General features: G+C 37.1%; 1 long non-coding RNA gene across 1 annotated transcript in view; it reads right to left on the bottom strand.

Moving 5' to 3' along the window:
- Nucleotides 1–14,513, bottom strand: part of LOC131424882 (uncharacterized) — a 62,668-nt gene that overhangs the window by 17,836 nt on the left and 30,319 nt on the right. The gene's annotated exons all lie outside the window — the stretch shown is intronic.

Here is a 14,513-nt window from a genome sequence, read left to right as displayed (position 1 = left end):
TATATAGTTTATAGCCTTTTGTAGATGTTAAATAAGGAAGTTAATTAAATTCAGAAATATATCCTTTTAGTTAAATCATAAACAAAGTGATGAAGACTTTGGCCTTCTTTCTTCACTCTTATTGTATAAATATTTTACTTTCTCTTCATCTTCTGTTTGAGCCTTTGGATGAAGTCCATGTACCTCCTGCTGATAGATGTGTTAATATTTTAAAGAGAGATCTCCTTGATTGGAACAGAATAAGCCCCAGAGACTATGTTTATAAGGCATTTAAAGCAGGGTACCTCAAGATTTGAAAGATGACATTGATATTATTCTTTTCATTTAAAGTTCAAAGTATTATGAACGAATAGTGTTTTTAAAATACTTTCCTAACTATACATTTTACTTATTTTTTCCCCCATGTGTTAACATCCTTCTTCTCTCTCCACTCTGAATTCTATCTCCAATTTTATTCTTCAGGCAAGTAGGCAGGAGTTGGGAATGAAACAGAAATGACACAAGTGCCATTTTAAGAAGGGAGACAGGCATATTTGAGATTTCTGATTCAGACATTCAAGATGAGACTATTTTATTTCCTAACTATATCTGTATATGTTATATCCCATCATAGAAATCATATGTCAATAAATCAGCTTGACTCTTAGCACTAGTCTTTCTTGGTTTCTTGGCTTTGTGCTTGGTTTATTAGAACGAGCTAAGGTGACTTCAAAACAGATTCCCTGCATTAAATACTCTGCCACACACTATTTTATATAAACAAGCACTGTTACCTTGGAGGTTTGTCCCTCAGAGCTTCATGTGTTGGAGACTTGGTCCCCAGGGTGGTGGTGTTGAGATGGTGGAATCTTTAAGAGTTAGGACCTTGTACAAAGCAGGTAGGTTCTGGAGGCTCCACCCTCACAAGGGAATCAGTGCTGTCTTGGGGGAGTGAGTCAGGTCTCACGTGACTGATTAGTTCCAAAGAGAATGACTTGTCATAAGCAAGTCTGGCTCCTTCCCCGAATCCTTCTTCCTCATCCTACGTTCACCACGTCTTTGTGCACCCCTTGTGCACCACTTCTGGTAATCACCAGTTGCCAAAGATTTCATCAGTAGGCTACTATGATGCCATCTGTCATGAGGCCCTTACCAGAGCCAAGCAGATACTGGCCCCATATGTTTGATGGACAAGATATTCATTGCTTTATTTCATAGAAAGAACACATTTAGTTTTGTGCAAACTATAAGACTTCAGGCAAGAAACTAACTTTTCTAAAAGTTAGTTTTCATCTGAAAAATAGAAATAATAGTATTACTTCAAAGTTTACCTTCTTTGTGTGTGTGGGGAGAGAGTAACTGAATTATATAAGCATATTTACCATATTATAGGAATTTAACAGATGAGATGATTATTAGATAGGGTATACAGTTAGGGAAAAGTAGCTCCACATTAATTAGGATATGGGATCTGTGATATTGTGATTTGTAATAAATACATGTTTGGTCTTTGTCTCCACAACTTTTAAAACCCCTGGAGTATCTAAAAAAAAGTTCTTGTATATTAATGAGATGATTGATGACTGGAGCTTCTTGGATGGCCTTGGATGAGGGCAGGTTGCCAGGATAACCAACCCTATCATTAGAAGATTGGAACTTTTAATTTCACCCTCTGACACAGGGGTAAAGAGTCTGAAGGTTGTGTTGATCACCAGTCACCAACAATTTAATCAGATATGGCTATATAATGAAGATTACATAAAATCTCCTGAAGATTGGGTTTGGACAGCCCTCGGAAAGCTGAGTTGTGGAGTCTGGAGGATGGCACACCCAGGAGGGCATGTGGGCTTCCCGCCACTTCCCATACAGCTTGCCCGGTTCAGCTCTTCCAACTAGCTGGGAATTCATGTACTTTTACAGTAATTGGGCAAATTTAAGTAAAGTGGTTCCCTGAGTTCTGGGAGCCATCTAGCAAATCAGAGGTCATGGGAATGTTTTGCTTTACAGCCAGTTGGTCAGAAGTACAGGTTAAACAACTTGGAACTTATGACTGGCTTTTGAAGTGGGGGACAGTCTGATGGGACTGAGCCTTTAATGAATGGGGCTTATTGACAGTGTCAAAGTTGAATTAATAAAACATCTAGAGAATTGATCAGTGTAGCAAATCCCCCACAGATCTGGTCACAAACGTATTTGGGTTGTGTTTAGAATATAGTAGGTTTTTTTTTTTTTTCCTACACAGTAATCCCCTAGGTAATCTGAAGAATATTGCCTTCTACATAGCAAAATCATAAAAATGCCTATCATGGTCTTTCATTACATGTTCAAGAGATTCTTTTATGTTTACAACTTTATTTTTTTTAAATAAAAAAATCTCTTTTCTATAGAGGAAATAGGGAAATTCCATTCGTGGCTAGATTGATCAAGAGCCCCAGGTTATATTATTTCCTAGAGTACCTTAGGAAATAAAGCATAATCGTTAACATTCCTGATCATATTAATGATCTTAATTATTATAATTATTACATTATAATAGTATGAATCTCACTAATTTCTTTATGTTTGGAATCAAGACTTTTATTTGAGAACTTTTTTTGTGGTATTAATGATTGTTATGGTTTAGTTGTGAGATGTCCCCCAAAAGTTCATGTGTGAGAAAATGCAAGAAGGTTTAGAGGTAAAATAATCAGGTTAGAAGAGTCTTAACCCAATCAGTAAGTTAGTCCCCTGATAGGGATTAACTAAGTGGTAATTGAAGGCAGGTATGGTGTGGCTGGAGGAGGAGGGTCCTTGAGGGCATGCCTTTGGGTTATATATTTTATCTCTATAGCCTAGTCTCTTTCTCTGCTTTCTAATCATCACATGAGCAGTTTTCCTCTGTCACACTCTTCCACCATGATGTTCTGCCTCATCTGGTGCCCTGAGGAATGGAACTGGCAGTCTATATGGACTCAGGGAACCACTTTACTTAAATCTGCTCTGAATCTGTGAGCCCCCAAATACATTTTTCCTCTTCTAATTGTTGTTTTTGTCAGGTCTTTTGGTCACAGCAGCAATAAAGCTTACTAAAACAATGATTAAACCCAGTTTTGCTCTACCACTGAGCTACATCTCCAGCCCTTTTTCTTTTTGAGACATGGTCTCACTAAGCTTCCCAGCCTGGCTTCCTGTCTCAGCATCCTGAGTAGCTGGGATTACAAACTGTGCACCACTATACCTTGTAAACATTTAATAAACATACATATGAGGCCAGGCTAAGTGACACACGCCTGTAATCCCAGCTGCTTGGGAAGCTGATATATGAGGATCACAAGTTCAAGGCCAGCCTGAGCAATTTAGTGAGACACTATCTCAAAATAAAAGACAAATCTGGACATGGTGATGCACGCTTATAATCCTAGCGACTCCAGAGGCTGAGGCAGGAGAATCTCAAGTTCAAAGCCAGCCTCAGCAATTTAGTGAGACCTTAAGCAACTTATCAAGACTCTGTCTCAAAAAAAAAAAAAAAAAAAAAATGAAAAGGACTGGGGATGTAGCTCAGTGGTAGAGCACTTGCCTAGCATGCTTCAGGGCCCTGGTTTCAATCCCCAGTACCGCAAACAAACAAAACCAAAAAGACAAAAAGGAAAAAAAATATGAAAATCAATATTTAAAACTATAATCTGGATTCAAAGACAAACATTGTGTTAGCTTTAACATAAGAGGGGAAAAGGAAAATCAAAATGAGTATAATTGGTGTTTTTCACATTTATCAAAATCACATATTCAAGTAGCGATTTGGTATAAGTACAAATATGGTATGAAACTAAAAATGCTTATGGACTAGTATGTCAGATCACAGTGAGGTGCATTCATTTTGCACTATTTTTCTGAATTCTTTACATATTACAGAAAACTTCATCATCCAAACAAGATTTTTGGATGGTTCGCTCAGTTCTGCAGCTTCCGTTTGTCATCATTCTGACCATTAGAGAAGCATGTCAGGCAGAGAACTTGCCCTGAGGCCAAGGAGGTTGTGTGGGCTCAAGTACCTGCTTGTTCACTCTGAGTGAAAACACCTTCCTGGGAAGGAGTTTATAATTAGTAACAGCTTGAAGACCTCATTTTAAGTGAGGAGAAATCATCTGGGCATTAGATTGGGAATTGGGAAGAAATGAGGAGGTAATAAAAGTTTGGTGCCAAGTTTTTCTGTTATGGGCACCTACTGCACTATTCCTGCTAGATAAGACATTTCTCCTCCTTTCCGTCTTTTCCAGTGATGAAAGTGACTTGTCTCTTCTGGAGGGAAGTTACTGGAGAGGGATTGGCTTGTGAGCAAAGCAGGTTTGGTGTGTGAGATTTCATCCTGAATCCATTAAAGGTATAGTTTTCTCCAGTGCTCCTTTATTATATACCAAACCAATAGTTTTACACAAAACTGATATAATTTGCCCTTTGTGGGGTCCATAGCTCTTTCTGTTCACATTCAGGGTTGGATATAATATGTTCTTATAAGAAGTCTATAAAGTGCCAGTGACTTAAAAGCTCAAGAAGATGTTTGTAATAAACTCTAAACTCTTGGTTATTAATGTTAGGTCAGTAAATTGTCCTCAACTGGAGATTATAGTTCTTCCTAGGGGTTATTTGTCAATTCCTACAGATATTTTTGATCATCACAATAGGGGGAGATGGTGTTACTGGTACCTACTGGGTAGAGGCTGAGCAGGCTGTTAAACATGCATTGCACAGAATACTCCATAACAAAGAATCATCTGGCCCAAAATATCATTAGTGTGAAGGTTTAGAAACCCTTTGTTAAATACATGTGATTTCATGGAGAAAGGATGGGTTGTTTTTGAACACATTTAGTCCTTTTTTTTTTTTAAATGAATTTGACCTTTATTTATTTATTTACTTTTTTTTTTTAAATTTTTTTAATGTGGTGCTGAGGAGCAAACCCAGGCCTCACCTGTGCTTGGCAAGTGCTCTACCACTGAGCCACAACCGCAGTCCCACACATTTATTCTTACACTCATAGCAGCAAATAACATAAGCTCCTTTGCTTAAGGTGTTCAGTCTCTTGGGGAAGCAGACTGAAATTTAAAGCCATTGTAGTATGACGGATAGAAGGAATTTAGGATCACAAAGGAGAAACTATTCGACTTTGAGAGATTAAGGAAGGCCTCAGTAGAGATCACTGGGATGATTCAGTGTGGTGTACTGGCTGCTTTCAGTCACAAGTTGCAGAAAAATGTGTCACTGAAGGAGCACATAACTTGAGAGTCCTGAGGTAAAGTGAGTCTTGGTGTTGGTTACTTTTAGCAGCTCAGTCATATCACTGGGGACCTGATGTCTCCTTTCTCTCTTCTGCCTTCCCAAATGTCAAATTTTAGTTTCAGGCTCATTTTCTTTGGGCACGGTGGTGCATAGCTGTAATCCTAACTACTTGGACTGAGGCAAGAGGATCACAAGTTCAAAGCCAATCTGGGCAACTTAGTGAGATCCTGTCTTGAAATTAAGAAAGGGCTGAGGCAGGGTGCAGTGGCACATGCTATAATTACAGCAGCTCTGGAGGCTAAGACAGGAGGATCACAAGTTCAAAGCCAGCCTCAGCAATGATGAGGTGCTAAGAAACTCAGTGAGATCCTGTCTCTAAATAAAATACAAAATAGACTGAGGATGTGGCTCAGTGGGTGACTGTCCCTGAGTTCAATCCCCGGTAGCAAAAAAAAAGGGGGGGGGTGGGGCTGAGATGTTGTTCAATGGTAGTGTGCCTGTGGGTTCAATCCCCGGTACCACAAAAATAAATAAATCAGTAAGTACTAATTTTCTTCATGTTTGTAAATGGTCACCAACTACACATTTGAATGATTGAATGGCAAGGGAAAGTGTTAATTCTAGCACTCCCTAAGAAGAGTCAGAAAAATTTTTTCACATAAACTTCCCCTATGCCTCACTGGCTCTAATTGGGTTATCTGACTCAAGAACTGTAACTAGGGTGTAAAACCATGCTAACTGGGTAGAATTGGGCCAAACTCAAAGCAGTACAACAGGGAAGTATGGATATTCCGACTACTTCTATTTATTGGTGATCTTGAATATATCAGGTAAAATGTGTCCAGCAGGATTTTTGACATTGTTGATGATGACCATGAGCATGTTTCTGGATGACACTTATCCATGATAAATTCTTGTCATATATTTGCTTTCCAGTTAATGTGATAAATTGATGTATATCTTATATCCAGACTACCTGTCTTTGTAACTAAAAAGCATCTGGAAATCTGGTGATTTCATGTTTGTAGTACTCCACTCCCCCAAACTATTGTTTTACGCTCTGATGGCATGTAAACCATACAAATCATGGTTCTTTAGTCTTTCAAATGAAGCTCTGGTTAAAAAGCTTTAAATAAAAGCATAAGAAAAATATGCTGTCTTGTATTTACTTTAATATTTAGATATCACTGTTTGGCATCAGTGAGGTTGTCTAGTAAAGGACATTGCCACTTGATGTTAATTGCATAAAATGTGACTAATAAACTGGTCTTCTGTGAAAGCTTAAGTAGCAGTGGGAGCTTCCCAGTATTCACATCAGTAATTATTTAAGTCATGAGTCTTTCATTTATTGGTCCTTGTATCTGGGAGTTTCTTCTGTACCTAGTTAACTCTTATTTCCTTCTGAGACCTCAGCTCAGGTGTCACTTGGGGAAAACTTTCCTGACACTTCCTGAACCAAGATAGATCCCCTGATAGGCTCTTTTATAATATTGTGGGTCATTTCTAAGATACTTTCTTTATGTGATTACATACACAACTGACATCTGCTCTCCATTAGAGCAAAGGCTCCATCAGGGCAGAGATCACATTTTTTTTTTTTTTTTTTTTGGCAAATGGCAGATGATAAATATTTGTTGAATAATTAAATAACACTTGGCCTTCAGACTAAAAAGCCAGGTCTCTTTCTCCCTCTCCCTCTCTTTCTCTCTCATTTATTTTTTACTTTATTTTATTTTTTGGTACCAAGGATTAAACCCAGGGACACCTAACCTTGGAGTACGTCCCCAGCCCTTCTGAATTTTTTTAAAAAAAATTTGAGACAGGATCTCGCTAAGTTACTTAAGACCTCACTAAGTTGTTGAGGCTGGCTTTGAACATGAAATTCTTCTGCCACAGCCTCTTGAGTCTCTGGGATTACAGGCATGCACCACTATGCCTAGTTAAAAGCCAGTTATGTCTAATAAAAGTGTTTAAGTATTAGTTTTTGCCTTAAGATAAATATTTTTACTTATGGCAGGTTTTTATATTAAAATATTATCTCATTACATTAGGATACACAAGACCCATCCTTTGGCAAGCAGAAATAAAGCAATTCTTTTGATGTTAGAAATTATATTTTGAATTTAGAATCAATGAGTGTATAATGTCCAACTCACTTCACATTCCATATAACCTCTAAAGCTGCATTGGAGATGAAGAAAGAGAGAAAACAATACTTTCCTGATATATACAAATAAAATACATACTGATATTTGGGCCATTAGTATCCTTTGTTGTCATAACAACACCGAGTTATTAGTCACTGCAATGCTTAGTAACATAACTGAGAGAAATGTGTTCTGCTACCAAAAATTCCTATATTTCTTCTTGCCAAGATTTGGATCTTTGCCTTCAGTATAGTGGTACAATTTTTTAAAAAATGCTACAAATAACAGTGTTTTTGAGTTTTGATCCTGGGTATTGAATCCAAGGGTACTCTGACACTGAACTTCATCCTTTTTATTTTGACACAGGGTCTTGTTATGTTGTGAAGGCTGGCCATGAACTTGAGATCCTCTTTCCTCAGCCTCTCAAGTATCTGGAATTATAGGTAGGCACCACTGCACCTGGCCTCATAACTAAGCTATTCTCAGATCTTCAGGGATATGATACAGCATGGAAGAACAATGTTAGATATTATTATGGAAAAAACTTCCACAAAATAATCCATAAACTTTATAAGTATTAGCTGATATCTCAAAATACAATTTTATGTTATTAATCTCTGAGTCCAACCAGGAAGTTCAAAATTTTATCATGTATTTACAATAAAAGGGAGGCTATTTGTAATCTAGGCTCTGCCTTCCTCATCAAGTACATTTCAGACCTTCTCTTCTTCCCACTGATGCTGCAATTACCCTGGATTCTTGAGTTCATAAGAATGAGTTCCATAAGAAAAAGGACCATGTCCCCCTGTTCACCATTATTTGCATAGTGCCAGTGGAGTGGAGGTGGAAACTCAATAAGGATTTGTTGAATATATAAATAAAAGGAAGTTGCTTTCCTATCCATCCTCCTTCCTCCTACTGTCAATATCTATCTATCTATCTATCTATCTATCTATCTATCTATCTATCTATCTAATCTATCTAATCATCTATTTTTTGGTACTGGGGATGGAACTCAGGAATGCTTTACCACTGAGCTACAATCTCCAGTCCTTTTCTTTATTTAGTTTGAGTCAGCGTCTCACTAAGTTTCTGATACTGGCCTTCAACTTGTGATTCTCCTGCTTCAATCTGCTGAGTTGCTGAGCTTACGATCATATGTCACTGTGCCTGCTTATAAAGACTTTGAGTATAAAATTTTGAATATAAAATGCAGATGAAATTTAAGTAATTTCTGAAGTATAATAAAAATATTTTCAGTTTCAAAAAGAATACAATTTGAATTAAATTTTACATAAAACAAATAGCAGGGAGATTAAACCTAAACCTAAATATTATAATTATTATTATTACATTAGGTAAGAAGTTACAGGATTCCATAGAAGTCCTGATATTTATTTTGAAAATTATGTTTTAGTATTTATTCTGTTTTTATACTAGAGTCACATGTGAAGATTACAACAAAATACTTCTTTTTTAATCAACTGTTAATATATTCATATTTAGAAATAGTTTCCCGTTACCACCTCACAGCTTTCTTTCTCTGACAGTATCTACACAGGCATGACTTACACGTATACTGATGATTTATTTGTGACTTCTGTTTGGATATATCTTTTATTTATCTGTTTAACTATGTGGGATTTTTTTCATCACAAAGGAAAGATAAGGGATTTTCCAATCTTTAATCTTCAAATATTTCCCTTTAAATTTCTCATAATTACACAATTGCACTGTGGGATAGCCCCATGGCTCCTTTTTATGAATGACACATTAGAAAACACCTAGCAAGGTGTGTTCTTGGGTTCACTAAGATCTTTCTCTACGCTTGATGACTCACAATCACATTTTAGGTACAAACACCAAATTCTTAAGAAATAAACTTTATAGGGAGCATGAACTGGGAGTTTAACAAATCGTTTTGAATGTAGTAGATGATTCTAGTGCTCCTGAGTTGTTCTATAGTAGTTTTTATCATGCATTTATTTCTTAGAATAAATCAATATAATGAATATTTAATTAAATTCCAAAGTTTGGCCAGTAAAATCTTTGTGGTCTAACAAATACATGTAGCTTTCTTATAAACAAATCCACCTAGATACATTTTTAGCCCTTAAGCCTGAAAACTAGCTTGGCGTTCTTTGGAGAAATTGTATCAAATTTCTACAAAATCCTAGTTGCCTCAGAAATGTAATGAGGATAAAGTATTCGAAACTTTAAATAAGGTAGGATTTGCTTGAGTCTGACAAAAGATTGATTAGAGATGAGATTGCAGCCTGTTTCCCAGCTTGCCCTGGACCCTCTGGAAATTGTCTAATGAGCCCAAAACTCTTTCCCATCCTGAGTTTAGGAAATACCCAGAGGCTTAAAGAGTTTAAAAGCACCTGAGGCAGAAATAGTCATAAAGGCCTTATTTGCTAGCTAAAAAATCAAGTTCAAGTCATTAAAAAGGAATAAGTTCAGAATGTGAACAATTTCCTGATGTTTATAAAGAATAATTGCTCTGAAATCCTTAGAATAAAAATATATATCATGACTCTCCAGGAGAGGGCTGTAGTTTGCTGATTTTTCTTTTTTTGCAAACAATTTTGTCTTGGGACAATTGGTAGTTCTAGTCCTTCAGTGAATAAGTGTCATTTAGAAAATTTTGTTATATTGTAACTCTTTGCTTATTTAGCTGTTGCTTAGCCAACTTTTAAGATATTCTATCTTGTTGTAATTTGGTGAATTTGTCACTTATTTGATTGACGAGAAATAGCCTACCTCCATGGCCTTTTCTGGAATTTTCCATTTTTCTTTTCCAGAAATTGCCTCCCTTCTCTATTGAAGCAAAGGAAGGAAGTATATTGGGGCTGGGGATGTGGCTCAAGTGGTAGCGTGCTCGCCTGGCATGCACGCTGCCTGGGTTCGATCCTCAGCACCACATACAAACAAAGATGTTGTGTCCGCTGGAAAAAAAAAACACTAAAAATAAATAAATATTAAAAATTTTCTCTCTCTCTCCCTCTCTCTCTCTCTCTCGTCTCTTTAAAAAAAAAGGAAGGAAGTATAAAAATGAATGGCACGTTCAGGAAGTGATGGATGGACTCTTTGGGTAGAATGTAAGAAACTTGATTGATAGGATGAGGGTGGAAAGATTGGTGGAAATAGATTGTAAATAGCCACATGCAGTGGAAACAAGTTTTAACCACTAGTGTGACACAAATTGATGTGGTCTTCGAGATAAAGGATTTACTATGAATGGGAAGATGCTGGACATTAATTATTACTGCTGATTATTTAATGCATGATAAGTGACTTGAACTAGAGCTAGAATTACCAAGAAGGACTGTATTTCAGAGGCACTTTGGAAGAATATTCAACCTAGTTTAATAAGTAATGTTGAAAATTTGATGTTGACAGTGAGAGAAAGCAAAGTTGAAGTCTGAGGTTTTTATATAGGGAAGTGGGTGAAAATTGTCTTAATAGAGACAGTAATGCAGAACTGTGTGAACAGAGGAAGGGAACGGGTTTTGAAAATGTCAACTCGAAATCTCCAATTATGGCTGCTTTTGAGACCATCCAAGCTTACATTTAAAACAGCCAATTAGAAATATGGTAATGAAATATAGTAAAGAAAGAAGGAAAGGAAGGAAGAAAAAAGAAAAGAAGGGGAAAGAAGGAAAGAAGGTAATGTATATTTTCCCTGCTATAAAAATGATCAGGGCTAGAAATATAGACATGAAAACATTTTCTTTGAGAAGTAAAGTAGAAAGAAAACCAGGAGAGAACAGTCTTGGCAAAGCCAAGAAAAATGAGTTTCCAGAAAACAGTCCTGACTATATAACGCTGAGGTCAAGCAAGTGAAAACTGAAAAGGCCTAGCAGGTCAGGCCATGAGGGCTCTTCAGGAAGCTCTGCCAGTGCACTCTGAGAGCAGAGTGGGTGGGAACACACCGGACATCCTGTGCCAAATTTAAGGAACATTTCCCTTTTTCTATGGAGTAAAAACCTTAATTTGTGAACCCTGTCTCCTTAGGATTCAAACATATTCATTTGGAGGACTGCATTGGAAAGACCTAAAGGGGTCAATTTTGAAAGGTGACTGAGGAAGCCACCTGGAACAAAACTCACTCTGAGAGAGGACAGTCTGCCCCAAGTTAAAGGGCAACGTGATATGCAGAAGGGAGACTCTGAGTGAAGCTCGGGAGGATGCACCCCGCAGTGTGCACCTTCATTTTACCCTTGCTCCCAGACACACATGCCAACAGCCTTGAAAGAGGAGGTAGAAGAAATTTAGGAATTTGAGGGGACAAGTCAACAATTCCTATGTCCTGTGCGACAGAGTGCAGCAGAGCTATAGGTTGAGGGCCATTGGTCCAGTTGTGGTTAATTTCAGAGCAGGTTGAGTGATGGACCAGGTCTAACACCTGGAAAAAGAAGATGCAGGACAAAAATGTCACACTGAGAGAGTTATCATACAGATAAGAGGAAGAGGAAGACCTGGGTGCCAGAGGCATAAATGTGATGAATGCAGAGGTAGCGTGCACTGGGTGAATCTGGAGTCCCTATATCTGTGGTTGAGGGACAGTGCTATTTCATCACTATTTTAAAGGTCTTTTTTTTTTCTCTTTGTTTATTCTTAGAAAATGGTCCAGATACTTGCTATATTTAAAAAACCTGGACATATAATTAAGTTCAATAGATTTAAACTTAAAAAATAATCATCTATTTTCTTTTTACCCAAATCACGAGATACTTATTATAAAAAATGTATTCCCTAGAAAGTCTTATAATTTATACTTTGAGAAAAATAAAAAATAAAAGATTTTCTTAGTTATATGTTTTATTTCAGTGTTGTGTGGCTAGACATTTTATCTTCTTGTTACCAGGTATTTCAGTTCTTAGTGTTAAATTGTGTTGTCCCCTTGGGTGTCTTTATGAATAATATTTTGGAAACAAATCTTCAGTTCGAATATTAAGAATTTCTTATCTATCACTGACTGCTTAATGGGTTTTACACATATTGAATGTTTAATTCCTTAAGCAACTCTGTAAACTATCATTGCCTCCGCATTGGAGACTGAGGATGAAACAATTAAACCTTACCTAGGTCCACTTGTCTGTCAATAGTGGAACATGGATTTAGCCCCAGTTAGTCTTACCCTTAGGGCATTGTTACAATGCAGCTGGGCTGCCATTAAAAATATCTCAGGTTCATTGAAATTTCAGTGTTGCTACAGTTTGCTTTTTATGGTGTTTTCAGGTAAGATTCTCCATCATTTCGATTTTTTGAAAGCATCAAATTCTTTTCATCTTTCACAGACACTACTCGGGAGATGTTGCCACCCTTGAACTAAAACTGCCTCTCTTTTACTCTGTCCTGTTTTCATAGCCTGAAACTCATCCCATCATATCTGCTTCTAGAAATTATTCATCAGGAGCTTTTCCTGAAAAACTCCCAAAGTATGAATATAATTGTGTTTCCCTTGCTTCTTAAATTGCTCTTACCTAGTTGGAGATAACACTATAATAATCAGTAATTGCAAGCCTTTGGATAAACCTTATTGTTACCATACCAACACCACACAATAATATGTTGAATAATATAATGTATTTGTATTTGTGTAAATAAAATTATTGATCCTGCCAACTTTCTATTACATACCATTTTATGTGGACCCAGCAAAGGGCACAAGTTTCAAAATGGAAAATTATTAAGCTTTAATAGTAAAAATTATCCTAATTTATATGACTCATTTGGAGAAATGATTAGCGTGTTACTCAACTTTCCCTTACTGTGACAATACCTGAAATAAACAACTTAGAAGGAGGAAAGGCTTATTTTGGCTCATGGCTTCACAGTTTTCGGTCCATGGTTGCTTGGTCCAGTTGGTGCCTGTGGTAGCACAGAACCTTATGGCTGGGGCACTTGGTGGAAGAGGTCTGCTCATCTCATAATGCCGGGAAGGAGAAGGGGAGTGGGGGTGGGGACTGGGACTCCAATATCCCCTTCAAGGGCATAACCCCAATGACCTTTAGACCTACCTCCTAAAAGTTTCATCACCTTCCAATAGCACTACAGACTAGCAACACAGGGCCTTTGGGATACATTTCATATCCAAAATACAGCAGTTAGTAAAAGGCCAAAGATTTATATGATCTGAAGATAAACCAGAATATTGGGGAAATGATTAGTATTACACTTTACCCTGAAGTAAACTGAGGCTGGGCTAAACCATGGAAGGATATAAATTCCAGAATAAAGCAAGGAAGCATAAAAAATGACATAAGAAAGATTATCATTGGATTAGAAAATACAGTCATCACTTCTTATCTGTGGTTTTACTTCCTGAGGTTGCCTGCAATCAAACACAGCCTAAAAATATTAAGTGGAAAATTCCAGAAATAAACAATTTATAAACTTTAAATTTCATTGTTCTGAATAGTGTGGTGAGATCTTCTTCTATCCTCCTCATCCCACATGGCACATGAATCATTCCTCTGTCCAGTGTATCCATGTTTTGACTGTCCCTGCCTGGCATCACCAGGGTTCAATGATCCAGGGCCATCTGATGCATATGCTCTTCCTCTGATGTATTGTCAGAGGTCAGTAGTGCCTGATATCCTGTCATAATGCCTACATCATTCACCTGATTTAACTTTGTCACATAAGCCATTATCTCACATCATCACAAGAAGCATGAATATATCACAATAAGATATTTAGAGAGACCATATTCACAAAGCATTTCAGTATGCTGCTATTATTTTTCTATTTTATTATTAGTTATGTATGTATGGGAAAAATATAGCACATACAGGGTTCGGTATTATCGCGTTTCAGGCCTCCGCTGGAGGTCTTGGAATGTATCCCTCTAGGATAATGGGAGGCTACTAATATCTCTTGTATTGGTTTCCAAGAAGGAAAGTGTATAAGTGGTCTCCCCGAAGCCACCTTATTTTATATTTACACAAAATAAAGACAAATCAAGAAATAAGAAAATAGAGAAATGGGGAAGAAGTCATGGTTCAGCACCCCAATTTTTTCCTTGAGTACAATTTGATCTCATCCATTTCCTTTTAAAAATGATAATGGATTTCGTAGTATTAGTTGCACAATTTCCTGAGTATTCAAAATGCAATGAAAACT

The sequence above is a fragment of the Marmota monax genome, unplaced genomic scaffold (assembly GCF_021218885.2).
Source record: "Marmota monax isolate L192 unplaced genomic scaffold, Marmota_monax_Labrador192_F-V1.1 WCK01_AAM20220418_F8-fsc00250, whole genome shotgun sequence".
In the NCBI taxonomy this organism is placed as follows: Eukaryota; Metazoa; Chordata; class Mammalia; order Rodentia; family Sciuridae; genus Marmota; species Marmota monax.
Note: the sequence above shows the minus strand (reverse complement) of the source record. Positions and strands in the feature narration are given on the sequence as shown.